This window comes from Macaca nemestrina, chromosome 5 (genome assembly GCF_043159975.1).
Source record: "Macaca nemestrina isolate mMacNem1 chromosome 5, mMacNem.hap1, whole genome shotgun sequence".
In the NCBI taxonomy this organism is placed as follows: domain Eukaryota; kingdom Metazoa; phylum Chordata; class Mammalia; order Primates; family Cercopithecidae; genus Macaca; species Macaca nemestrina.
In genome coordinates this window covers 114,801,432-114,828,910 of record NC_092129.1, presented here as the reverse complement: position 1 = coordinate 114,828,910, position 27,479 = coordinate 114,801,432, and the positions used below count along the sequence as shown (strand labels likewise).

General features: G+C 37.5%; 1 long non-coding RNA gene across 2 annotated transcripts; it reads left to right on the top strand.

The window, feature by feature from the left end:
- Positions 1–25,185, top strand: LOC105479475 (uncharacterized). Of its 2 annotated transcripts, XR_011623626.1 has the most exons (7): positions 1–136; positions 9,670–9,865; positions 15,783–16,006; positions 16,466–16,526; positions 17,465–17,610; positions 21,160–21,344; positions 25,049–25,166. It is a non-coding gene; the product is annotated as an uncharacterized lncRNA (long non-coding RNA). The 2 variants fall into 2 exon arrangements; XR_003017566.2 differs by lacking the exon at positions 21,160–21,344 and having other exon boundaries at positions 25,049–25,185.
- The last annotated feature ends 2,294 nt before the right edge of the window (positions 25,186–27,479 follow it).

The following is a 27,479-nucleotide window of genomic DNA, read 5'->3' as shown; positions in this document are numbered from 1 at the left end:
TTTTCATTAATGGAGAAGTTGCTCATGACGCATTATCTACTTACAGGCAAATCTATGATGAAAAAGGAAACAAACCAAACAAACAACTATGGACATATTTCTGAAAAGAGTGACACCTGCTCAAGAAGAACCTCAGGTAAGTTTTCAGGAGATGTTCCAGAAGAAGACACTGTTATCACAGGAAATAACATCTCCATGTGTTTTTGTTTTGGTTTGAGACAAGGTTTTGCTCTGTCACCCAGGTGTGCAGAGGCAGGATGAGGTCTCACTGTAGCCTTGACTTCCCAGGCTCAAGCGATCCTCCCACTTCAGCCCCTTAAGTAGCTGGGACTACAGGTGGATGCCACCATGCCCAGCTAATTCTTTTGATGTTTTTTATAATTTTTAGCAGAGATGAGGTCTCACTATGTTGCCTGGGCTGGTCTCCAGCCCCTGATATCAAGTGATCCTTCCCCCTCAGCTTCCCAAAGTGCTGAGATTACAGCCATGCGTATATACCACTGCACCTGGTATAGCTCCATGCATTTTGTTGCCCCTGAAGACCTTCCAGTGGGACAAAATGTGAAGATAGAAGTCAGTGAAACTGATGATCTTGACCCTGTGTAGGCCTAGGCCTAATGGATATGTGCATGCCTTCGTTTTTAACAAAAACACTTAAAAAAATTAAAAAGCTTATAGCATGAAGATATAAAGAAAGAAAATATTTTTGTACTACTATACTATATTATACTAACTATACTATTTGTTCTACTTTGTGCTAGTATTTTTGTACAATGCATTTGTGTTTTAAGCTGGATGCTATTTCAAAAGACTCAACAGGCTGGGCATGGTGGCTCACGTCTGTAACCCCAACACTTTGGGAGGCCGAGTTGGGCAGATCACGAGGTCAGGAGATCGAGACCATCCTGGATAACAAGGTGAAACTCCGACTCTACAAAAAAAAAAATTAGCCGGGCGTGGTGGCAGGAACCTGTAGTCCCAGCTACTCAGGGGGCTGAGGCAGGAAAATAGCATGAACCTGGGAGGTGGAGCTTGCAGTGAGCTGAGATGGCGCCACTGCACTCCAGCTTGGGCAATAGAGCCAGATTCCTCTCAAAAAAAAAAAAAAAAAAAAAAAAAAAAAAAAAAAGGACTCAACAATTTAAAAGTTTATAAATTAAAAATTGTATTAGTTTGTAAAGTAAAAAAGTTACGGTAAACTAAGTTTAATTTATTACTGAAGAAAACAATTAAAATAAATTTACTGGAGCCTAATTCTACAGTGTTTATAACGTCTATGACAGTGTGCAGTAATATCCTAGGACTTCTCATTGACTCACCACTCACTCATTGGCTCACCTGGAGCAACTTTCAGTCCTGCAAGCTCCATTCATACTAAGTGTCCTATACAGGAGTACCATTACAAAAAAACCAAAAACCTTTTATACTGTATTTTTACTGTCCCTTTTCTATGTTTAGATAGGTTTAGATATGCAAATATTTGCCATTATGTTACAATTGCCTATAGTATTTGGTACATTAACATGCTGCACAGGTTTGTAGCTTAGAAGCTAGGCTGTATGATATTGCCTAGGTGTGTATTAGGTTATACCATCAGGTTTGTATGTAAGTACACTGTTTTATTCCCACAGTAATGAGATCAATCTAAGGATGCATTTCTCAGAATGTATCCCTGTCAATAAGCAATGCATGACTATATTCTCTCACATTTAAGAATATCTATTTGTGGTATTTATACTTGAGTGGAATCTTAGTGGAATACAATACTTTTGGATCACATTTCTTTTCCTTAGAATTTGATAGACATTGCTTTATCATCCTGTAACCTAGAATGTTACTCCAGAGAGGACTGAATCCAGTCTGCTTTACTCCCAAATATAAGAGACATACTATTTGTTTCTGGCTGGCTAAAGAATTTTTTCTTATTCTTCAATTCAGTAACAACAGAATATGACTTAAGAAAAATAGTGTTGAATATGTTTGTCTTGGAATATGATATGTACTTTTGAGTTGCAGAGTGTCTTATTCTTGCATTTCAGGATTATTTTTCTAAATTTTCTATTGGAATACTTTTTCTGACTCATTTACTGGTTTTTCAATTCAGAAATACCTATTATCTTTATATAATGGTATATTTGTCTCTACTCCTTAGCTATTATCTTCTCTCTATTTCTACTAATCTGTTAATCTTTTTCTGTTGATTTTACTTTGCTTATCTCAAGCCTTTTCTTTGTAGAGCAATTTATTTTTAAGGAATTTATTTTTCAGCCATGTCCATTCAATTTCTTTCTGCATGTAATTTGTTTATAAGTTCTGTAATGGTGTTATTTTAGTTTCGATTTGTTTCCTTATATTTTCAATTTCCATTTTTACATCATTCTGTATTGTTATCATCTTACATTTGAGCTTGTATTTTATTCATTTCATGTACTTAATAAGATTTTCTATAGCATGAATATTTCTCTGTGTTCTTTAGGCCTTTGTTGCATTGGAGTTTCTTTCATTCTTAGTTTTTGTTCTGCTTACCTAGTTCTCATGTCATTCTTTTTTCATCTTGTTCATATTTTCAGTGAGCTCTGCATCTGAATTGTTTTTTGTTCTGATATAGATTGAGTGAATTCCCCTTAGGTCCCCTCCCATATTAACTGAATGTGAGGGTATTTCTCTACAAGATGTAGCTTGAGAGCTTGTAATTGATTTCTACTCACTTCTAAGTAGCCTGAGGATTTAGGTGTGTATGTTTTGAAAGATAGGCAGGAGTTAGGGAGAGAGCTAAGCTGGGGTTAGGTACAACCAAGTATTTCAAATACTGTATATTCTTCTAGCTTTTTCTATTTGACCTGCTTTTTCTTTTTTATTTTTGACCTTTTTTTTTCTTACTGAAGTGTTTAACATATCCTACTATAGTTCCAGATTTGTCAGTTTTTGTAATCCTGTCAGTTTTCTCTGTCTAGTGCAATGTTATGTTTAAGTGCATACAAGTTAAAGACTATTTTTTTGGCTTGGGGATTGTTTTCTATTATTTTATAATGCATCTGATATGGTTTGACTGTGTCCTCATCCAAATCTCACCTTGAATTGTAGTTCCCATAATCCCCACATATCGTGAGAGGGACCTGGTGGGAGGTAATTGAATCATGGGGCAGTTTCCCCCATGCTGCTGCTCACATGATAGTGAGTGAGTTCTCAAGAGAGCTGATGGTTTTATAAGGGGCTTTTCCTTGTTTGCTGGGCACTTCCTTCTGCTGCCGCCATGTGAAGAAGGATGTTTTTGCTTCCCCTTCCACCATAATTGTAAGTTTCCTGAGACTCCCCCAGCCATGCAAAACTATGAGTCACTTAGATTTCTTTTCTTTATAAATTACCCAATCTTGGGTATGTCTTTATTAGTAGCACAAGAATGGACTAACACATCATCTTACTATAAAAATCTCTTAGTTTTTAAAAACTTTATGTTCAAAATTTTCTTTTGGTTTGGTGTTAGGTGTGCCTTTTATAACCAGGATGCAGCAGAATTTATGTTATTATTATCCTATCTCTGCCTTTTAATAGGTGAATTTTATCCACATTGATGCTGATATATTACACTTTTGGGCTTATTTGTACCATTTCCTTTTGTGCTATCTACTTACCTTCCATTTTCTTTGCTTTTTTTGCTGTGCTCTGTTGGATTGACAAAGGATTCTGCATTTTTTTTCTTCCCTTTTTTCAACCCTCTGCTTTCTCCTTCTCTTCCTCCAAATCATTCTCTTCTTCCTCCTTTTGATTCCTCTGGTGGTTTGAAAATTATCAAGACTTCCATTTCTATATTGGTAACCCTAAGATTATGCCTTATTTTTCTATTTCATGTATAGCAAATATATACAGATGAGCATACTTATATGCAAAAATGTTGATTTTAATAAATTTTCACAAAGTAAATACATCTGTGTGACTATAACCCATATTAAGAGGGAGAACATTGCTAATACTGTGAATTGCCCTCAGTCTCTCCCTTCTCTTCTCAAGGTTAACCACATCTGTCTTCTTTACCATAGATTAGCTTTGCCTGTTTTGAACTTTTTATAAATGGGATAATATGATATGAACTTTGCATCTGGCCACTATTGCTCATTCTTATGTTATTAGACTTGTCTATGTTATTGATTATATTGATGATTAATTTACTTTTATTATTATGAAGTATCTCATTGAATGAATACACCACAATTTATTTATTCATTCTATTCTTGCTGGACATTTGGATTGTTTCTAGTGTTTGGGGATTACAAATAATGCCGTTTTAAACATTCTGTAATTTCATTTCATTCTTTGTACCTGCCTTTCACTGACATTTCATTTACAACTCTGTTGGGTATATACCTAGGAGTGAAATACTGGCATTACTGGGTTGTAGGCTATGCATATGTTTAGCTTTAGTAGTTATTGCCAAATAGTTTTCTGAAGCGGTTGTACCAATTTATATTCCCATGTGTAGTGCATAAAAGCTCCAATTGCTGCATATCCTTAATATATGGTTCTACCTCTTTCTCTAGATTTTACCTATTCTGATGAGTGTGTAGTTGCATGCACACAACTTTTAATTTATTGATTACTAATGATTTTGAGCACTTTATATGCCTATCACCCATTTATGTATTCTCTTTCATGTATTACCTGTTCAATATCCAAGTTTATTCCAATTTTTTAATGGATTGTCTGTCTTTTATATTGCTTCACAGAAATATTTAATATGTTTTGGATAATAATCTTTTGTCGGTAAAAATATTGAAAGTATCTTCTCCAGTTGGTAGTCTTCTCTTCCACTATTTGTGTTAGTCCGTTCTCATGCTGCTATGAAGAAATACATGAGACTGGGCAATTTATAAAGAAAAGAGGTTTAATTGACTCACAGTTCTGCATGGCTGGGGAGGATTCAGGAAACTTACAATCGTGGCAGAAGGCACCTCTTCACAGGGTGGCAGGAGAGAGAATGAGTGCGAGCAGGGGAAATGCCAGACACTTATAAAAACATCAGATCTCATGAGAACTCTCACTATCACAAGAACAGCATGGAGGAAACCACCCCCATGATCCAATGACTTCCCACCGTGTCCCTCCCATGATACATGGGGATTATGGGAACTACAATTCAAGATGAGATTTGGGTGGGGACATAGCCAAACCATATGACTATTTTACTGGAGCTTTTGATGAACAGATGTTCTTAATTTTAATTATGTCCCATTAATCAATATTTTTCTTTAAAAAAATTTGCCCCTCTTAAGGTCATGAAGATATTCTCTCTTATCTTCTTGATGTTTAATTGTTACTTTTCAGGTAGGCATATACTCCCAACCCTGAATTGATTTTTGTGTGTCATGTGAGGTAGGATATCAAAATGTGTTTTTTCCCCATATAGATAACCAATTGACCTAAAATAATTATTAAAAATGCCATTCTTTTTTCATTTGCATTATGCTTTATCATGAAACAAATGGTCACAAATGTTTCTGTTCTTTTCCATATTTCTATTTGTCTATTTTTATGCTAATGCAAAACTGTCTTAAATATCATCACTTTGCAATACATCTTGATAACCCTTAGAGGGATTTTGTCCTTCTTCAAAATTGTCTTCTCTGGTCTTGGTCTTTTACATTTCCATATATAGATATATTCAATTTGTTAATTTCCAATAAAAATATTTTTAAGCTTTTAACATACAAAGCTGTGAATTATAAATTAATTATAACTATAATTTAGAAAATATCTGAAATTATATAGTATTTTTATCCTACTCAGAAACCCAAGAACCTAAATAAGAATAAATTATAGATTGAGAATCTATTTTCCAGTACCTTGTTTGCGTTGCTAAGTTATTTGAATATAATATTCTAAATTTCCAGTTCCCTCTCATTACATTGAATTTATTTCTCTATTGTTTCATGGCATCTATTGTTGCTAATGAGAAACCCACTTGATTTATTGTTTAATTACTGTTCTTGTTGGTAACCTGTTTTTCTCCTTGTAGCTGATAAAAACATCTCCTAATTCTTGATGTATTCCAGTTTTACTTTGGTAAGTCTGGGTATGAATATATTTTTGTAAATCTTTCTTGGTTTTTATAGTTCATTTTCAATTTGAGGACATATTTTTATTCAATTTTGGAAAACTCACAGCTCTTTTCTCTCCAAATATTACTTTCTTGTGATTCTCTCTACTTTTTCCTTCCTTAAAGAAAAACAGGCAGTCCTACTTGTCTTCAGACTATCCTATATAGTTTTAGGTGACCATATAACTTATTGCCTAATAAATTATATTTATATAATTATATTTATATAACCAGAGCCCCACCTAGCCTCTGTTTTCAAACCTGGCTCCGGTCTGCTAATTTCCATGGAGCACCTTCACTTCTCCTTCCCTGATTCTCAGGGAAGATGCATTTGGAAGTTAAAAGAAGTGCCACTAATAATTATATCAGGACAACAGATGTAAATTAGAACTCTCCCAGGCATATTACAGTGTATGATCTCTCTGCTTAGCATTCTTTCATATTTTATTCTCTACGCTGTCTTCTGGGTAAATCCCTCAGTAATATTTTTCAATTTATTATTTTTCTTTTGTTGCCTCTGTTCCAAAGTTTACCCTATCTTTGAATTTTTTATTGCAGTGAATAGATTTTTAACTTCCAACATGTCTAATCATTCTGCTTTTTAATTTACTTGGCTTGTTTCATATCTGTCTGCTTTTCACATGTTTTGTTTTTTTAAAAAAATTGCACAGTTTTTTTCCATTTTTCCCCTTAAGCATTCAAAGCATATTTATTCTTAAGTTTTGGCTACATCAGTTCAATAAAATTTCACCTGCAATGAAATTATGTTCCAATTGTTGATTTTGGGCAGGATTACTTTCACAGCATTAGAATTCTCCAGCTTCGAAATTCTGTTTTGCAGCATCATGTTGAATGAAATTGCCCCCCTTCTTTCTCTTTCTTCACATTTCTCTGTCTGGCGGTTTTGCATTTCCTTCTCCCAAATTCCTGAACCCTACCTCCAAACCTAGTGCTGTATGACATTGCAGAACACCTGCCCTTGGTCTCAGCAGGCATATGACATCAGGTCCCAGGCCAGGTGCGTTTAGCACCCTTCCTCAAGTGCAATGTGTGTTAGTTCTCTTGTTTTTGAAGTTCTCTGCAAAGTCATAGCCCCAGGGAATGGTTGGCTGCAGATTTTTAACCTCCTTTTACCAGAAGGAGCCTCATCTAGCCTCTGTTTTCAAATCTGGCTCCAGTATGCTAATTTCCATGGAACACCTTCAATTCTCCTTCCCTGGTTCTCAGCTGTCACTGCCTACTTCAGGACAAGAGCCCAGCATGGCTGTGGCCTCAGCCATGCTCAGTTCTGCATTTCTTTTCTATTTCTGGTGCACAGGAATGCTTAATAGGATTTGAACTCAGACATGTGTTTCGGGTGTTTTCTTTTATATTTTTACATGCTTTTTGCTGTGTTGTGTTGTGTTGTGTTAATGCATTAAAGCATGAACTAACTGCTCTAATTTGACCAGAGTGCATAAAATGAAGAGCTAAATTGTATTTATCATAAACTAAAACAGGTGATTGTAAAATATCCCAATTTACTAAATTTGGAAGCCTTTTAGAGACAGATTTTCCTTGTACATGTCTCTAAATTACTTTCATAAATGTGCAATAGTGGTAGCACTAATGGAAAAAACAGAACCTTTTGTTCACAGGATCATTTAAAATTTGTTTGTGTGCTACTTGGGAGACTGAGGCAGGAAAATTGCTTGAACCCAGGAGGCAGAGATTGCGGTGAACTGAGATCGTGCCACTGCTCTCCAGCCTGGGTGACAGAGTGAGACTCCATCTCAAAAGAAAAAAAAAAAAAAAGAATAAAAAAAATAAAATAATAAAAATAAAATAAAAATGTTTGTGTGAATCTGTAATTATTTCTATTTTCTCAATTACATTATTTGGAAATCTATGAGCTGAAACACTTTTTGGTGCAATAGGACATTATGACTTGGTTATTTTGAAATTAGACATATTTTACCCAGCTAAAAGAGACAAACTATTAAATTTTCCAACTAAAAATAATTACGTAATCTGAAAGGAAAATAATTGAAGAGATAAGAGAGAAAGGAAGAAAACGAAAGGAAGGAAGGAAAGAAAGACAGGAAGGAAGGAAGGAAGAGAAAGAAAAAAAAGAAAGAAGCAAAAAAGAAGGAAAGACAGGTATATTCGTTCCAGTGCTTTGAACAGTGCATGGCCCTTAGGAAATATTTGTAGAGAAAAATGAATGGATAAATACCTGAGCCTCACTCCATTTCTGGTTAGCACCCTTGTTGTAGAGGGAATGGGGTAGGGAGCATACTATGGATGTATCCGGGGTGAGGAAAGCATCAGGACTCACAGGGTAATGGATCAGGCAAGTGTGAAAGTGAAGGATAGAGTTAGCATAATTGTGAGGGTGTTTGTTATTTTATAACCTGATTGTAAAAACAGTGAGTTTTAAATTTTGACATTTTATGTGGTTGTAAGTTTTCTGAGCTCAGCCATGAATAAATGTCAGCCTTCCCTTTTGGAACCTATTACTGAGCTATACTGATCACTCAGAGATGGGAAGAGACAGGCCAGTAGTGTGAGGTTATACATGAACATCCTGCATACTGTGAAGCCGACATATGTGGAGTAAAGAAATGCACAAGTCACTCTCCTTATGCAGTCCTGGATTGTGGAGCCTAAAGAGAAGGTTTATTCAAGCCTATATTGGAATAGGTGGTTCAGTGTTCCCAGAACACATAGCTTTAGCAATCCGTATTCCATCCACATTTCTAGAGAAATGGAATTTTTAGGGAAAGGAAATAAGGTTGAGCATTAAAGAATCAGTCAAACAGAATGACTCTGGTTGCAAACAATACTGTGCAAAGAAGCTAGGCCAAGAGCAAACCCATGAGCATTAAAGAATTTGTTTGAGAAAGACAGGGAGGGGATTTCCATCACAGCTCCTAATATCTGTTGGCTTTATTGCCTTCATATTAGCATTAAAATGGGTCATATTTGCTTCTTTAATTTCTAGCCACTGAAAAAAATTTGCCAGGGAAATAGAGTATTCTTCTTTGTGATTTATGTTTCTCAATAGGAAGAAAGCAAATTTACATTTGTTTAACCCCTCCTGCATGAGATTTTCCCGACATTGTCTCATTTGATCCTCATATTAATATTTTGAGATACATTTTATCTCTTTTTAAATGTAAAGAAACTATAGAGCTGAGGTAAACAATTTGGCCAGGCTGTCAGCTTTGAGTGAGAGAGCTGAGACTGAAATTCAGGGAGGCTGTATAGCATAATGGGTAAGAGGGTAGACTGTTGACCCCAGGTCCCAGTTTATTCAGTTAATTCTGTGTGACTTTTGTCAAGTTGCTTAACCTATTTCAGTTAAGCAGTGCCTCAGTTAACTCAGTTTTAAATTGGGAATAATAATCATACCTTCTCTAAAGATTATTGTAAGTAAAACATTTACCAAGTTGTTTGACACATGGGCATTTTCATTCGTTATTAATGGGAATATAAAATTGTGTCTCCTCTTTAGAATGGAATTTGGTAATTGTTACAAAACCTAAAATATGCATCTCCTTTGACTTAGCAATTCAAATTTAGAAATTTTTCCTCAGGGGCATTAAGATGGTGGATATGAGGCAAGACTAGCTTGCAGCTCCCACTCAGATGAACAGAGCAGTATGGAGACTCACATCGTGAACTTCTGCTCCAAGAACTACCTCAGGAACATACCAGGAAAGTCAAGAGAATCCACAGACCCTTTGAAGGAACTGGATCACCCCTGCAGGCTCCCTGAGATGCCAAAAAACTGTGAGTCTGCTTGCTTTCTCAATGGGGAGGCTCATGGTCTAGGGCAAGTTCTCAGCCCTGGTCACCAGCTGCCTGGAAATAGACTCCGTGCTGTTGCTGGGGGGCACAGTGGGAGTGAGACCAGCCGTTAGGACTGTGGGTTGTGTGGGAGCGGGGTGAGGCTTTCGACTGCCGGCTTTTCCCCACTTCCCTGGTGACCTGTATGACTCAGCAGAGGCAGCCATAATACCCCCGGAAATATGACTCCACTGGACAGGGAACCACACCCCATCCCTCACCACAGCCACAGCAAACCCCACCCAAGGAGAGGCTGAGCCTAGACACGCGTATCCCTGCCCCCCACCTGGTGATTTTTCTCTACTTGCCCTGGTAGCCAAAGACAAAGGCTATAATTTCTTGGGAGCCTTGTGCCTCTGCCCACTGCCTGAGAAACCTGAATACTTAACCAGGTGTCTGTAGGGCAAGTTTGCATCCTCTTTGTAGGACTTCAGCTGATGCACTCTTGAAAGCTCCACCTCCTGGCTGGAGGCCAACAAATGCAAAACCAGGGCACTAAACAAAAACACAACCAAAAACTCATAGGGCCCACTTCACTCCCCTGCTGCCTCCACCAGAGCAGGTGCTGGTATCCATGGCCACAAGACCTGAAGACGGATCATATCACAGGACTCTGTGCAGACACTCACCACTACCAGCCCAGAACCCGGTAGCTCCACTGGGTGGCTAGACCCAGAAGAGCAAAAACAATCACTACAGTTCAATTCTCAGGAAGCCCCATTCCTAGAGGAAGGGGGAGAACACCACATCAAGAGAGTACCCAAGAAAAATAGACCATATATGATAGACTACAAAAATGTCCCAGTAAATTTAAGAAAATCAAAATTATATCAAGTGCTTTCTCAGACTACAGTGGAATAAAACTGGAAATCAACTCCAGAAGAACGCCTCACAACCATGCAGATACATGGAAATTAAATAACCTGCTCCTGAATGATTGTTGGGTTAACAAGGAAATCAAGATGCAAATTTAAAAATTCCTTGAACTGAACAATAATAGTGACACAATCTATGAAAACCTCTGAGATAACAGCAAAAGCCGTGCTAAGAGGAAAGTTCATAGCATTAAATGCCTATATCTAAACGTCGGAAGGAGCACAAATAGAGGTGCTCTTTTTGTGACCTCAATCTAAGGTCATACCTCACAAAACTAGAGAAACAAGAACAATCCAAACCCAAACCCAGCAGAAGTAAAGAAATAAAGAAGACCAGAAGAGAACTAAATGAAATTGAAACCAAAAATAATATAATAGATCAATGAAACAAAGCTGTTTCTTTGAAAGGATAAGTAAAATTGATAGACCATTAGCAAGATTTACCAAGAAAAGGAGAGAGAAGATCCAAATAAGCTCAATTAGAAATGAAACAGGAGATACTACAACTGATGCCACAGAAATAAAAGAATTATTAAAGGATACTGTTAACATCTTTATGTGCATAAACTAAGAACTTAGAAGAGATGGATAAATTTCTAGAACTATACAACCCTCCTAGATTAAACCAGGAAGATATCTAATCTCTGAAGAGACCAGTAACAATTAGTGAGATTGAAATGGTAACAAAAAATTGCCACAAAAAGTCCAAAACTAGACAGATTCACAGCTGAATTATATCAGCTACTCAAAGAAGAATTGATACCAATCCTATTGAAACTATCCCAAAAGATAGAGAATGAGGGAATTGTCCCTAAATCATTCTGTGAAGCCAGTATTCCCCCAATACCCAAACCAAGAAATGACATAACAAAAAAAGAAAACTACAGACCAATATCCCTGATTAACATAGGTGCAAAAATCCTCAGCAAAATTCTAGCTAACCAAATCCAACAGCATATCAAAAAGACAATCCACCATGATCAGTTGGGTTTCATACCAAGGATGCAGGGATGATTTAACATACATAAGCGATAAATGTGATACACCATATGAGCAGAATTTAAAACAAAAATCACATGATTATCTCAATAGATGCAGAAAAGGCATTTGATGAAATCCAGCATTCCTTTATGATAAAGTCCTCAGCAAAATCAGCATAGAAGAGACATATCTTAACGTAATAAAAGCCAGCTATGACAAGCCCACAGCCGTCATTATACTGATCAGGGAAAAGTTAAAAACATTGCCCCTGAGAACTGGAACAAGACAAGGAGGCCCACTTTCGTCACTTCTATTTGCGATAGTATGGTAAGTCCTAGCTAGAGCAATCAGAGAAGAGAAAGAAATGAAAGGCATCCAAATCAGTAAAGAGAAATCAGTAAAGAGAAAGTCAAACTATTGCTGTTTGCTGATGATAGAGTTATATGTCTAGAAAACCCTAAAGACTCATCCAAAAAGCTCCTAGAGCTGGTTAATGAATTCAGTAAAGTTTCAGGATGCAAAATTAATGTACACAAGGTAGTAGTCATACACCAGTACTATACACCAACAACGACCAAACTGAGAATCAAATCAAGATTTCACAATAGCTGGAAAAAAAAAAAACCACTTAAGAATATACTTAACCAAGGACATGAAGACCTCTGCAAAAAAAACTACAAAATACTGCCGAAAGAAATCATGGATGACACAAACAAATGGAAACACATCCCATGCTCATAGATGGGTAGAATCAATATTGTGAAAATGACCATACTACCAAAAGCAATCTACAAATTCAAGTCAATTCCCATCAAATTACCACCATCATTCTTCACAGAACTAGAAAAAAAAAACAAACCTAAAATTTATATGGAACCAAAAAAGTGCCCTCATAGCCAAAGCAAAACTAAGCAGTAACAACAACAACAACAACAACAAAAATCTGGAGGCACCACATTATCCAACTTCAGACTATACTATCAGGTCATGGTAAACAAAACAGCATGGTATTGGTATAAAAATAGACAAATGGAACAGAATACAGAATCCAGAAGTAAAGCCAAATACTTAAACAGCGAACTGATTTTTGGCAAAGCAAACAGAAACACACAGTGGGAAGGGATGCTCTATTCAACAAATGGTCCTGGGATAATTGGCAAGCCGCATGTAGAAGAATGAAACTGGATCCTCATTTGTCACCCTATACAAAAATCAATTCAAGATGGATCAAAGACTTAAATCTAAGACCTGAAACCATAAAGATTCCAGAAGATAACACTGAAAAAACCTTTTCAGACATTGACTTAGGGAAAGACTTCATGACCAAGAACCCAAAAGCAAATGTAACAAAAACAAAAATAAAGAGATGGGCCTTCATTAAACTAAAAAGCTTCTGCACAGCAAAAGAAACAATCAGCAGAGTAAACAGACAACCCACAGAGTAGGAGAAAATCTTGGCAATCTATACATCTGACAAAAGACTAATATCCATAATCTACAAAGAACTCAAACAAATGAGCAAGAAAAAAACAAACAACCCCATCAAAAAGTGGGCTAAGGACATGAATAGACAATTCTCAAAAGAAGATATACAAATGGCCAACAAGTATATGAAAAATTGCTCAGCATTACTAATTACCTGTGAAATTCAAATCAAAACCACAATGCGATACCACCTTACTCTTGCAAGAATGGCTATAATCAAAAAAAAAAAAAAAAAATAGATGTTGGCCGGGATGTGGTGAAAAGGGAACACTTTCACACTATTGGTGGGAATGTAAACTAGTACAACCACTATGGAAAACAGTGTGACTATTCCTTAAAGAACTAAAAGCAGAAGTACCTTTTGATCCAGCAATCCCATTCCTGGGTATATACCCAGAGGAAAGGAAGTCATTATACAAGAAAGATACTTGCACACACATGTTTATAGCAGCACAATTTACAACTACAAAAATATGGAACCAGCCCAAATGCCCATCAATCAAGTGGATAAAGAAAATGTGGTGTATATATATATATACCATAGAATACTACTCAGCCATTAAAAGGAACAAAATAATGGTATTCACAGCAACCTGGATGGAATTGGAAACTATTATTCTAAGGGAAGTAACTCAAGAATGGAAAACCAAATGTTGTATGTTCTTGCTGATATGTGGCAGTTAATCTATGATGATGCAAAGGCATAAGAATGATACATTGGACTTTGGGGACTCAGGGCAAAGGATGGGGGTAATGGTGAGGGATAAAAGACTACATATTGGGTACAGTGTACACTACTTGGGTGATGGGTGCACCAAAATCTCAGAAATCTCCAATAAAGAACTTATTTATGTAACCAAACACCACCTGTCCCCCCAAAACCTATTGAAATTAAAAAATAATAATAAAAAAGGAATTATTTCTCCAGATATGCTCATGCATGGGCATAAAAATACTTACATAGAATGTTCATTTTAGCACTGCTAATAACAGCAAATAGTGGGAACACAAACAGAAGCATCAACGGGAAGATCTTAATCAAACTAAGATCTATAAAATGTGGTGTATGACCTCCAAGATACTTTGCTAAATGAGAGGAAAGGTGACATGGGATATATATGTACTATTCTGCTATTAGGATTTAAATTGTGTTGGGCGGGCTGTGGGAGGGTGCATATGTGTAATACAAGTATCATTGCTTGTGTGTACATTAAGTATGTCTTGAATTATACACAAGGAACTGTTTACCATTGGCAGCTTTCAGAGAAGGAGGTTAGAGATTTTGAGACTGAAGTCAGAAGGAGAATTATTTTTCATTGTATATTTGTTTTCACTTAATTTTTCTGCAAACAGAATTTTTCATACAAAAGAAACTAATTTTTAAACATAGTACAATATTGGATTATTAAACTAAAGAGGCTCGTTAGCTGCTCATATGCAGAACGATTGAGGTATCCCTCAATCTTGCCTGGTAGACAGGACCCTTTTAGTGTAGTCTAGGGGCTTGTGAGAATGGAGCTGCCCAGGGCATGGTGGCTTGCAGTCACTTTGGAGATCCAGAGGACCCTATGAGTATGGAAGGAAGACTTGGACTCACTATACTTGTTAACACGATTCGAATTTGAAACAACACCTGAAATCCATGTCTGTATTTCTTTCATATTTTATGACTGTCTTCTCTAAACCCCACTATTTATTCAGTACCATCTCTAGTTTGTATTTGAGCTAAAATGTTGCTTAGACTTGTTAATTTTAAAACCAGCTTTTTGGTGTCTAAAATTCATGACATTTTCTTAATTCTTGTACAGAATACCTGCACTCCAGGTAATTTGCCTAAAGTACATAGTCTTACAGACACTGTTTAAATGGTGCATGTTGAAAGCCTGGCAGAGAGGTAGTTGGGAAAGATTATCTTGTGTCATGGGTCTATTCAATACTCCAGATACTCCTAATGTCATCTCAAAGAGGGTTCCCTGACACTAAATCTACACAAGGAAACCACCCTCCAGCCCCTTTAACTCTTGATAGCAGTGTTAATATTCTTCATAGCTCTTATCATAATTTGTGGTAATTTTATTTCTATATCTTTTTTACTTTACGTTCTGACTCCTTTACCAGAATGTAAGCTCCATGAGGGCAGGGATCACGGATATTTTGTTCATAAACATGTCTCAGTACCCAGCATAAGTGCTTATTAAATATTGAAATGGGAGTAGTGTTCCTTTATCCCCCTTGCTGGGCGTGTGACAGGGGTGTGGCTCGTTTCTTTGGTGCTCCCCTGCTCAAACCACTGGGGGAAGCATGCAGACGGGCAGGTCATGGGGAGCGTTTCTGGGCTTCGACCCCATGGCAGCATCTAGGGTTGAGTGTTTCCAATTCGCAAAGCCCCAGTGGGCGTGTGTTGCAGTGCGCTCTTTCTGTTTTGCCATCTACAGTTGGCTTGTGTTAATCAGCGCAACTAGATCCTCTGCCTTATTGCAAGGACAGAGGGCCTTCTGTATCCCTGGTTCTTGCCCTAGAGTACCGGAAAAATCGGATCACATGTGGGCTTGGAGGATTGGTGCAAAGTTTTATTGAGTGGTGGAGGTTGCTGTCAGCGAGGTGGAATGAGGAGCCAGCAGGAGGAAGGGTTGGGAAGGTGGTCTTCCCCTGGAGTCGGGCCACCCAGCGGCCGGACTCTGCTCCAATCACTCCGACTGAATTCCGCGTTGTCCCGCCATCGGTGGTCTGCCGATGACTGCTGGTGAGTGTGTGTGTGCTTTTCTGCTCTTCTTAAAGTCCAGCCATTTGTGTCTGTGCCTGCTACGGTTTCTCGGGTATTTATGGGCACAGGATTGGGGGTGTGGCAGGCCAAAAGGCAACTTTATGGGCAACGAAACAGAAATACTTGTCTTCACGTAGGTCCATGGGCACAGGCCGGAGGAAGCCCTCACCAGGGACCCCGCCTTTCTCCACTTAGCACTTCCCTACCCTCCTCCTGTATCAATATGAGCCAATGTCCTTGGATCAAGTCAGACTACACATTTAGACAATGACTTTTTTTGTCATTGCTTTTGTAGTTACGTTTTTTCAATTGTTAGCCATGAGTCTTTATCTTAGGTTGCTTTCAAAATTAGCCATGCAAATTTAATTTATCTATTTGCTGTGAAACAAATATTGAGGTCATTATTGGTTAAATCTTACTCCTTCTATTGTCACCCAGGAGCTGTTTCTCACCAGGAGAATTTATTCTGACAAATATTTTGTGGGTACCCTAGTTTCAGGTAATGATATTTAATGAATGTTTTATGATGTATAAGGTTTCCCTCTTCATCAGGGCTGGTCAGAAGCTCTAGGACACCTGCTCACACACAGCCACTCTGCTGATGTTTGTGGTTGGCGTATGCTGCCCCTTCCTCTTTTGGTTCTGTTTTCTTAATCTTATAATAAAGATCTCTTTTTTTAATAATTCACCTCAAATACTTTTTAAGATATGATACAAATACATTACATTATGAAAATAAAGCATATTTTTTTCTCTTTGTGTTAATTTTCCATTCCATTGGGTCTCTACAGCTAAGGTTTGAGTCCATGACATTTTTGGGTTTTGGCTCATTATGATCACCATCTGGTCTCTCTCTGCCCTTAATCTTTTCCCTATTTTCTCCTGTTCCCTCCCACCAAAATGCTGTCACCAAACACATCTTTCTTTCCCACCGAACTACTGTCGCTGCCACCTCCTGTATCATGCACTGTCCCAGAAGATATTACGCTAAGCCATAAGCAGTTTCTTCTTCAGCCTGTGCCTCTTTTGCTGTTTCTTCTTTGTCCTGTTTATAGCATCTTCCTGGCTTTATCTTCTCTTTCTTACTTTACAACACCTCTAATGCTCCTGTAACACAAACTACCACCAATATAAAATCTCATGTCATCTGTTTCCCCTTTAATAATCCTTGAAATGAATTCACTTATAAAAATCCTTTTAAGCCTCAGCAATTATATTCATCTATCACTACCCAGAGCTCCTGCATATCTAAATATTATAATTACAGTGCATTATTTTATTAATTGTATTAGTGAAAAGTTCTGTAGAACTGTAAATCATTAGACATAGTCCCTTAACCACTTCTTCCTCAACCAAAAATATGATTAAATAATTTTATATATATATGTACTTTCTCCAAATTCCTTTCAGAATGACATAATGTAATAAATTTAACAGGAGACAAAATCAGGATGGCAAGAGGCAGTTGGAAAACTGGAAAAATCACATCAGTTTGGCAACTGATTACCTACTTTGTTGTTGAATAGAAGATGATAAGTAAAGAATCCAGTCTGAGAAGAACTAATGTTCCCTCAAATGTGCAGGTATCAAAATGAATTCTAATTGGGAATAGCTTCCAAATGTATTACTCAGTACAGAACATAGCACGTATTAAATTGAACTGAAGCATAAAACTAAAGGAGATATCATGGGAAAATAAAGTGGCGTATTGTAAAATTAAAAGACCCTGTTTTTCATATAAACTGTGTAGCTGCAGCTGTATGACTAAGAGTGTGAAAGAAAACTGAAAAGTCTGTGTACCTTAGAAATGTTTGTATTCACTGCCATGTTTCAACCTGGTGATAAATCAGCTAGGGAACCTTTTACATAAAGAGATGTCACTATAAATTAGGTTTTACATTTTTATCTTAAGTAGTATCATCATAAAATATTCAATCAAGACACTAAAACTGTCAAAGTAGGTGGGTAATTTGAGACCTGGTGTTAAAAAAAAATATAATTCTTTCACGTTGGGACTTTTTTTTCTTGTATATAAATTTTGATATGCGAAAATACCAGAACTGTCATGGTAACAATCAATAGATAATTTGCTCATAAAATTATAATTATCACAAATGTTAGCAATCATGAATGCTAAGTAAGTACTTTGATTAGAAACTAATAAGAGCAGACTAAATTTAAAGAAAACAGCACACCAAAATGTTTGGCCCTATTTTATTCTGCCACGAAAGGAAAATAATTCTTATGCAGCTGTTTTTTTTTTTTTTTTTTCAGTTTTTCTTAGGTTATCTATTTTTCCACCTATTTCCTAATTGTAAAACAAATTTTAACAATTACAATGATGATAATATATTAGACTTCACATATAAGATTGAATATGATCTTTTCCATACCCATATTAGGCAAGGAGACCAGGAAACACATAAAGAAACTGAAGCCTACACAGGTCACTGGGTGTCACTTCTGTCATGGCTTCTCACACTTCAGCAGACAGCAAGAGCTCATCTTCTTGGCTATTTCCAAAGAATACCATCTTGCTTACTTCTTCCTTGCAGAAGGAGCATGTTCTCATTTTCACTGGCTCTTTGACTCACAGGCTGCACCAGTTAACTGTTGCCCGCCTCAGGATGTTTTTCCCTAGTGACTGGTTTGTCTATGCATTTCTCACTTTGACCTCTGACTTTACTGTTTGCTGTCTGCCTCCATCCAACCATTAAGGTCCTGAGAGCTACTTCCTGCCACCTCCCCCAACCCCTCAAGCCCATTTGAGCAAGGCTAGCTCTGTCTAGCCTTTCACTAAGAGAGGGAGAGCCCAGCCCAGGAGCAATAAAGCCCCCATAATAATTCAAATGAAAGCACTTTTGGAAAACGTCATTCCAATGTTTTTGAATATGACAACCATCACAAATTCTTGACTATTATCAGTCATTACTAGGCTGGCGACCTCGATCAAAAAAACACAATTATTATGTAGGCAGATCTGTGAATTTCTCTTACTTTTTAAAGCTGAAGTAATAAATTCCCCAGGTATAGACTTCAAACAACATCTGTTGACTTAATTAGAGGGGAAATGCTTCAAGGATGAATTCTTTTCCTACTCTGTTGCCTTTTCAACAGATGATACATCTGAAACAATAGACTGGAAGCAAGTGTGTGATGGTCTGAGTCTTAGCTTGCATTTGGCAAAACTCTGACTATCGAGTGAAGCCATTAGAGATGTTGTCAGTGAGACTGATGATGTTATGCATTTTGAAATTGTCCTTGACAAATTATATAAGATGTACAATTCTTCTCCAGAGACATATCATGAATTGTAGCAAAATGTAACACATAATACATCCTTTCTCAGGGGTGAGGATTTTATTAGCTCAATAAGGCACACCCAGATTGAGTTGAAACAGGTCTCTGAAATAATTCTACTATAATGTGTCATTGTAAGAGTTTAGGAGTGAGAAGAGCTGCTTGAATGAGCTGAGAGGGGGATATTTAAACAACATCATAAACCTCTCTTATCGTTCGATTCCTCCTTCCATATTGGATGGGGACCTGGTATGATGGAGGAGGTGGGTTTTGCAGAGACAGACCCCAAAGATGTGAGAAGACCATGGATAATAAACCTGAATCCAGTGTGCCAGCCAGTCAAATGTGTTACCCTGAGCTTCTTAAACTAAATGCATTTGCCCTGTGCATAGGAAGAAACATCTGCATAGATGGATTGGGGCAAGTTCATCACCTCCAATAATTGATAATTTAAAATATTATCTTATATTAAAACAGGGGTATTATGAGATACAATTTAAAATTCACAAGATTTTTAAAAAGAAGAATAAGAATGTAAAGAAATCTATGTTTGCATTGGTTAGCCACCCTCCAGTTATGGGTACACATCTACCTGTCCCTGACTTAAAGATACTCATATGGACATGCGTATTTTGGATCAGAAAGTGGGTATCTAAGGATGGAGTCAGGATGGACACGCAGAAGTACCATTTCAGGGAGCTTGAAGCAACTCCAGAGACCAAGGCTGAAATCCACACAAGGCTGAAGAGATACACTAGGTCCCTTCATCATTCCCTCCCTGCTTCTCTTCTTTTCATAGAACTAAAGCACAGAATCATTGAGTTTCAAGATTCAGAGAGATTTTTTTTTAGAACCATCAAGTCTAATCTTATTATATAAAAGTTTCACGAGAGTCTTAAGAAGTGGTTTTCAAGTGTCTTTTGGCATACTTTCAATGACAGGAAACACACCATTTCCTAAGACAGCTCTTTCTACCTTTCAAGAATGTGAATTGTTAAGGAAATGTGAGCTTGGTATGAGCACTGTTTTCTGAAGTCAAATTGTAAGAAGGAAAATTGGCCTTAGAAATCCACTTATCCTGACTTCTTATTCAGTGCTCTTTTCATGAACCTGTGGTAGATATTCTTGCTTCTAAAGTGGTCTAAAGAAAACTGGGTTGGCAGAATTCTGGAAGGGAAGTCCTAATTCAAGCCAGGGGAAAAAATAGCAAATGACATCACAGGAAGTTATGAAATCTAATTCAGTGGAGAAATGTGCAGAGCTATTGACCACCTCCTAAGACTGGGACAGGAAATTCTTACTTCACTTGTGGGTTGCAGGGCTTGTTTACTGAAGAATATTTCCTCCTTTGCTATTTCCCTTTGGACCAGCTTGCAGATGACCCAAAGATACTGCATTGCCTTGGCCTGGGGGAAATAAAAATCTATTGTCCTATTAAATAAAATTAAAGGTTGTACAAAAAATATCATAATGATTCTAGAATTATTCTCAATTCTAGAGAGTCAACTACATGTCACTTTCAAAATAATCCTAGGGCATTATTTCAAAGTGATAAAAACATTTCACTTTTAATTAAGCAATTGATTCTTCTCCCTTGTCAAGTGCAGAACTTATGTAAAGATTTTATTGGTACTCTATACATTCTTTTCACAATATCTACCACTTTAGTATATCATCACCACTCCCATTTAATGCCCTATTAACTGAAATCTTGGAAAGGATATAGTGTGTATGAAAGCCAAACTTATTTGGGGATCCATAGCTTGACATTCGGTTCCTGCTCATCAGCTCCTAAAGTGAAGTTTTATAGTGGATGTGCTTCATTTCAACAGAGTGCATGAAGTTCTCAGTCAAAACTCTTCTTATCAGAGAGACCTAGAAGGAAAATAATCCTACTCATGCAACAGCAGAGGAAAGAAACCCTAGTGTTCTACACCTTCTTTTTAAAACATGGCTGGACGACCAAAGATAAAGAGAAATGTGAGAAATGTCAGCAGCATTCAAAAGAATAAGCAAGGTAAAATACAGAAAAACTGACCTGAGAAACCAGAAATAATTATCTGAGCCACAAACTGTTCAAAGTTTACATATAAAAAGTTCAATCATTACAACACCCTTATGAGGTAGGTACTGTGTTACTTCATTTTACAGATGAAGAAACTAAGGCACAGCCTCTCCTGCCCCCATGCTAGCATCCCCAGGCTTAGCCTCATGGTGCAGGAAACCATCTGTAGGGTCTGTAGTTTCCCCATCTCCTCCCAGCCAAATCCCTGGTCATCTTGGCTTGAGTGGTTCCAAAGACTCCCCCAGGAAACATGGCTGCCCTCCTGACTGTCTTGGCACAGACTGTTGGTTGTTTTCATCCTTTAGGTAGAATTTAACCTTTTTAGCTTCAAACTGGAACCAGAGAGCTATTCAAACTAAGAAAGCAAAGTTCATATGTACAGCAGTAAAAATTAAAAATCAAGTTATTAACATAGATCATCTCTACAACAACAACAACAACAACAAAACTTCACAATCTGGCAGTGTGCTGAAAGAATTGGAAAAATTGATTACCAGCAGGAAAATAGAGCAAAAACCCAATAACAGCTGGTCAAAATATGTAACAATGTAAAGTGACTTTAGCATCAGTTGAAAGGTGTGATGCCCCCACCTGATTTTGTTGTAAAGCTCAGAGAAATGAACATCAGCAATTAAAAATACAGTAAATATTTTTAAGAAAGAGCAGAGGTTGATTACATGAAAAGCTTAATAAAGACAAGAAAACAGCCAATAATTTGTTGAATCCTGTATCAAGGAAAACTGACATATGGGCTTTGGGTCACTAGAAACATGGAGAACTTTAAGAGGAATGTTAAGCAAAGTTCCTGCAGACAGAATACAGCAAGGTAGTCTTCTAGGAGAAATGGTAGATTTTGCAAAATTCCTTCAGTAAACAGAAGGATGTCAAGGGTGCTGGATGATTGTGATCGCCAGAACTTTGTAAACATGAGAAGCAAACATAAAAAGAAGAGAAGATATATAGGGGAAGTTTTGCAACACCATCCTGGAAGAGTGCAGGATAAAGTGCAACAACATGAAAAATACATTAAAAATGTCTGACTCTAGAAGAAAGGGAAACATTCTATTCAAAATTGGAAAACTAAAAGACAGCAAACAGGGAGAACACTTTCAAGTTAAAGGGAAAGATGAAGGATAAGCCAGTCCTTCTTGATAATAAACAAGAACATAATTACAAGCAAAAAGAGGAGCAAAAAAACCAAATTGGTGATTGAAGCTTAGAAAAAACAGAAAAGTATTTAAGTGTCAATCAAATATGCTTATATTTAAAGGAAGCTAAAAGAGGAAGAAGAGAAAGAGAAAAAGTAGTAGAAAAACCATCAATGTCAATGTAAACTAAAATTACTACCTGAAAGTAATACCCAGCAGAAGTAAAAACAGGAAGAATTTTTGAGGCTTGAAAAGGAGATAAATGAAAAGGCAAAAAAAAAAAAAAAAAAAAAAAAAAGGAAATCTGCAGCTGATGAAATTTCCAGGTTTCAAGAAAGAGATTGACATAAACTTGAATTGAAATTATAGATGGACAGGCAAAGGAAGGTGAAAAGACAGAATAACAAAAAGACTGTCACAATTAAAAGATCGAAAACAGTCAATATGAGATCTCTGTAGGCTTTCTAAGTTTACCAAAGGTTGGAAAGAATTAGACCGAAAATATTAGACCAACAAGTTCTGGGCCTATTCTACACGCCCCACACAGGGAGGGCTATTGCTACCTGGAGATGAGTAAAGAGAAAGATATGAGATAATGAAATTGGTATTTACGTGATGAGAATGTTAACATATTCAATTATTCTGGCAGATATAGTGACTAATTGTGTTCTTTAAACATCACTAACTTAGTCAGATTGATTATTAATTGTGCTGTAATGTGAATTGACAGTTCCATGCTGGCATCATCATCAGTATTTCCTGTTTACACTGAAGAGGTATTTAATGTATGTGTTGGTTTCTTACTAATATAAAAGTTATTTAAATAAGTTTATGTACATACATTAGTTCATTTAAATGCACAGAACATTTGAAAGTATTTTGTTTCTGTCATGGCATAGAAAAACAAATTGTGACAATCATAGAGTGACAGTTTTTAAACCAAAAATTTTACAACTTTTAGAAAGTAGAGGTAAGCTAGCTTGAGAAATAAAAATGTAAAGGTTTTTTTTTTTTTTTTGTTACAAATCAGTATCTTTTCTAAGTTTAACAAATTGGAAGTTTTAAATTTTTGTGTAGTAGTTACCTTATATATCTGTTTGAAACAAACAAACAAAAAACAGAATAAAAACAAAAAAGAAAAGAAACTGTAGGGGAGAAAAATAAGTTTTCCTTCTACCCATCTTAGGTTTATTGGTTGGGCCCCTGTAACAAAAGACAGATTAACAAGAGAAGAGCATATACACTTATTTGATATAAGTTTTATGTAACACAGGAACCTTCATTAGGAAATGAAGACCTGAAGAAAGGGTTCAAATGTGAAATGGGAGTGTTTTTTACAGTAGGTTTGAAGAAGTGTGGACAGTTGCGCAGAAATACCATAAGGCAGAGTATGAGGTAAGTGTCGTAAACTGGGGGAAACTTGGCAAGGCCTGTTTGTTCAGATACCACTGTGTTCATCTTTGAAGATAGGATGTTCCTTTCCCCCGGGTATAGGGACGGTACCTCTCACATGAGAGTTTTAGGACCTGCTTCAGGAGAAGGTCAGAAAATTCCTTCCAGGTCAGAGAGACCTTTCTGCTGCTCCTGCCATTTTCCTAATCATTACGCCAAGATGTCATCTTTCGGAGTATTGTGTCCTGAACTCCATCAAAACTAAGGCACAGACAAGTTCCCTAAGGTCATAAAGCCATAGCAGAGCTGAGAATCAAATCCAGCCTGTCTGGCTTTAGAGTCCATCCTTTTAATCACTATGCAGGCTGCCTCCTAATAGAAGAAAGCTTTTAAAATCTAACTAATGTTCTCATGGATATTTCAGAAAGTATCATGACCTTAAATCAAGAATAGGATGCTAAAGAAAGGAATAAACAGAGATCAAGAAAGAGCTCTTGGAGCTTAAAAATGGGAATGAGCAAAATAAAACAATTGAAGTTCCAGAGGACAATTTTCCAGATCTGCCAAAATAGTAGTTGCATGAGATTCAGTTTATGAACCACCCCAGATCCGCAGTGACTGAATCTAGCAGTGACAGCTGCTGTTCCCATGGTGATGAAGTCAGGTCACTGCTTCTGCTGCTGCTGCTGAAAGGGGCCTGCTGTGGCAGCTGCCTTTTGTCCCTCATGTCACCTAAGGACACGACCTGACAGCATCTTTCCTCCTGCCCCGGCAGGATCTTTTGCTTTCTACCCTGGGGACTCATTGTTGCTGAGGACTCTCTTGACACCAATAACTATGCAACCTGCAAGTGTGTAGGAATTATTCCATGGTGCAATCTTTGCCCAGAAGGAGATGGGACTGGGCAAATCACACTTTCTTCTTTTTAGAAGGACTGTGTGGAGAAGCATATCTTTAAACTTCCTTTCTGAAGCTGCCCTGTCCACCCAGCAGTCGTCAGCTTTTCATAAAGCTGTAGCCTCGGTATTTTTCTCGCTCTTTCAGTGACTCACTCTGATTTTCTCTCATTCCTGCTTCTTGGTCATTAAACTTCTCAATAATAATTTTTTATCTCAGGTGCTGCTTGCTAGGACACCTAGCCTAAGACAACAGTCTTCAGATGAGAAGGATCCACCAGGTACCTGGAAAATGAATAAAAAGATCATTCCATAGACAAAGCAGCATGAAGTTTCAAAGCACCAATAAAGAAAAGATGATAAGCGTTTCAACACTGAAAAATAATATATTAATGACAAAGGAATAAGAATCAGTCTGGAATCAGCAACCGTGAAGGCTAGAAGACAGGGGAGCAGGACCTTCAACGTTTATAATCAGCTAAACTCACAGCCAAAGGTGAAAGCAAAACAAAACAGAACAAATTCAGACATGCGGAGCATCAGATCATTTGTCCCATACATATCCTTTTCTAAGAAATTACCTGAGTGTACTCCAGGAAAACAAGGGCATATCCAATAGGGATTTCAACCTAAAAGGGAACTTCCTGGATAACAGATATGCAGAAGACTAAAGACAAAGCCTATCAGATTGGCCAAGAAAATAGAGGGCTGTGGAGAAAGGGAACTTCATGGAATACTATGACATAGAGTCTGAAAATATGAAGATTATCAGGGCAAATGATGCAAGAACTAGAGAAAAGCGACTAGAGATTTCAGGAAAAAATATGTAAGAAAGTCATTATTTAAAAATGATGAAATGATAATGGTGCATAACTTTAAATAATTGGGGAGTATAAAAGAAGGTAATCCATTTGATCTTGATGCTTGGAATTGTCCAACAGTGGCCTAGGAGTCATGAAATAAGATAAGGAAGTGTAGTTCCAGTCCATTATTTGGCTCAACAATAAACGGTGCTTACAACATAATAGCAATATAAACACTGCTTATATTTAATAGTAAAAGTGATGCTCTTTGTTGGTTTCTGTCTTTTACCTGAATTTCTACATTAAGCAAAAGAGATTTGGTTATAGTAGAAGGGTAAAAGTAACTGCAACGCCCAGGTTACAGTGTCAGGTTCGAATCAGCCTAGTTGTGCTGACTCTGATTGGGGTGGGGGTTGGGGGGTTCTTCACAATGACTCAATAGCCAATTAAATGCTTTTGGATTATGGCAAGACTTTCACACACCAACAATCATGCAAATATGTTCAACACACACAGGCAGTCATAAGAGAGACAGGAATGAACCATGATGAGCAGCTGACTGATGAACCAGGCAGGTCCAGATTTCCCTGGATATGCAACCAACAGGGATAGGGGTGGGGTTAGGGGTGGGCTGGTTTGCTGCTTTTCTGGCCGAGCTTCCAGAGGTCACTGCAAATGGAAAGAAGCCCTCAGAGTTCTCGTGGGCAGAGCTTCTACAGATGTCTTAGCCGTAGTCAGTTTCTTTGCTGTTTTTATGACCCTCTGCCGGAGTGTGATGGTCATTACCTCAGCCACCTCTTGGCTTCACTTTTTTGTAGGGTCTCTGGGTGCCTGGCCACAGCAGGTACTATCTTATCACCTCAGTCCACCATACCCATGCTTATCACTTTGAGGGGTCAGCAATTTCACAAGTGAGCTGAGTTACTTGTCATAAGTGACTCCATTTTGGACATTTCGGATCACAAAATATTATGTATCACAAGTGTAGATGACATAAGATAGGAGATGGAAGGGCAAGGAAGACAAGACTGTTCACTGCTTTCTGCCAGTCAAGACACAGGATGAGGAGTTAAATACTTTCGAAAGTTGATGGGAAAAAACCCAGAGATTTGGTTTTTATTATTTAAAGTTACAAGGATAACTGACAGAAAAATGATATAAATTATAAATACCAAAAGGGAAAGAGGGAAAGAAGGGAATGAGTGGTGTTTCGTGAGCTACACTCTCACATTTCAAAGTCAGCGGACATTGTCTAATGTGAAACATCTTGAAATGGAAGCATAAGTATACTACCTAGAGCTCTGGAGGTAACAGAATGAAGGACAGCAATGGCCAAAAGAGGGCACTTCCGGTATGTGGGGCTATGTATGAGTAAGGAAGAGGGCACAGAATTTTTCTCATAAACTTTCTGAATATTTTGATTTGTTACATGACCATGTTTCATTTTTAAAGACATAAATACAAAATTATTTAACAAGCTATCAGCATATATTGATAGATGGCAAGTTAAGCCACAAGGATGGACTGAAATCCTTTGAGATACAGTGCAGTGAAGAGGGATACCTAGGATAGCCTCCCAAGGCATTTCAAAATGGAAAGAAAAATGAGGCAGTAAAATCACCGAAAAGGTACAAAAAGGAAGCTTGGAGTAAAATGGGAAAGTGTGACAAGGAAACCAGAAGAGGATGTCCTTAGCATCTCCAAGGCTGCAGGAGGGAGGGAGAGGTTGAAGACCAGAGGAGGTGAGCGGGCTGGCTCCAGACACCATCAGAGGTGTTCCCCGCAGAGGACACAGCCGCATCTGCAGCAGGCAGAAGGAGTGGCAGTGCTGTAGTTACAGTTAGATGT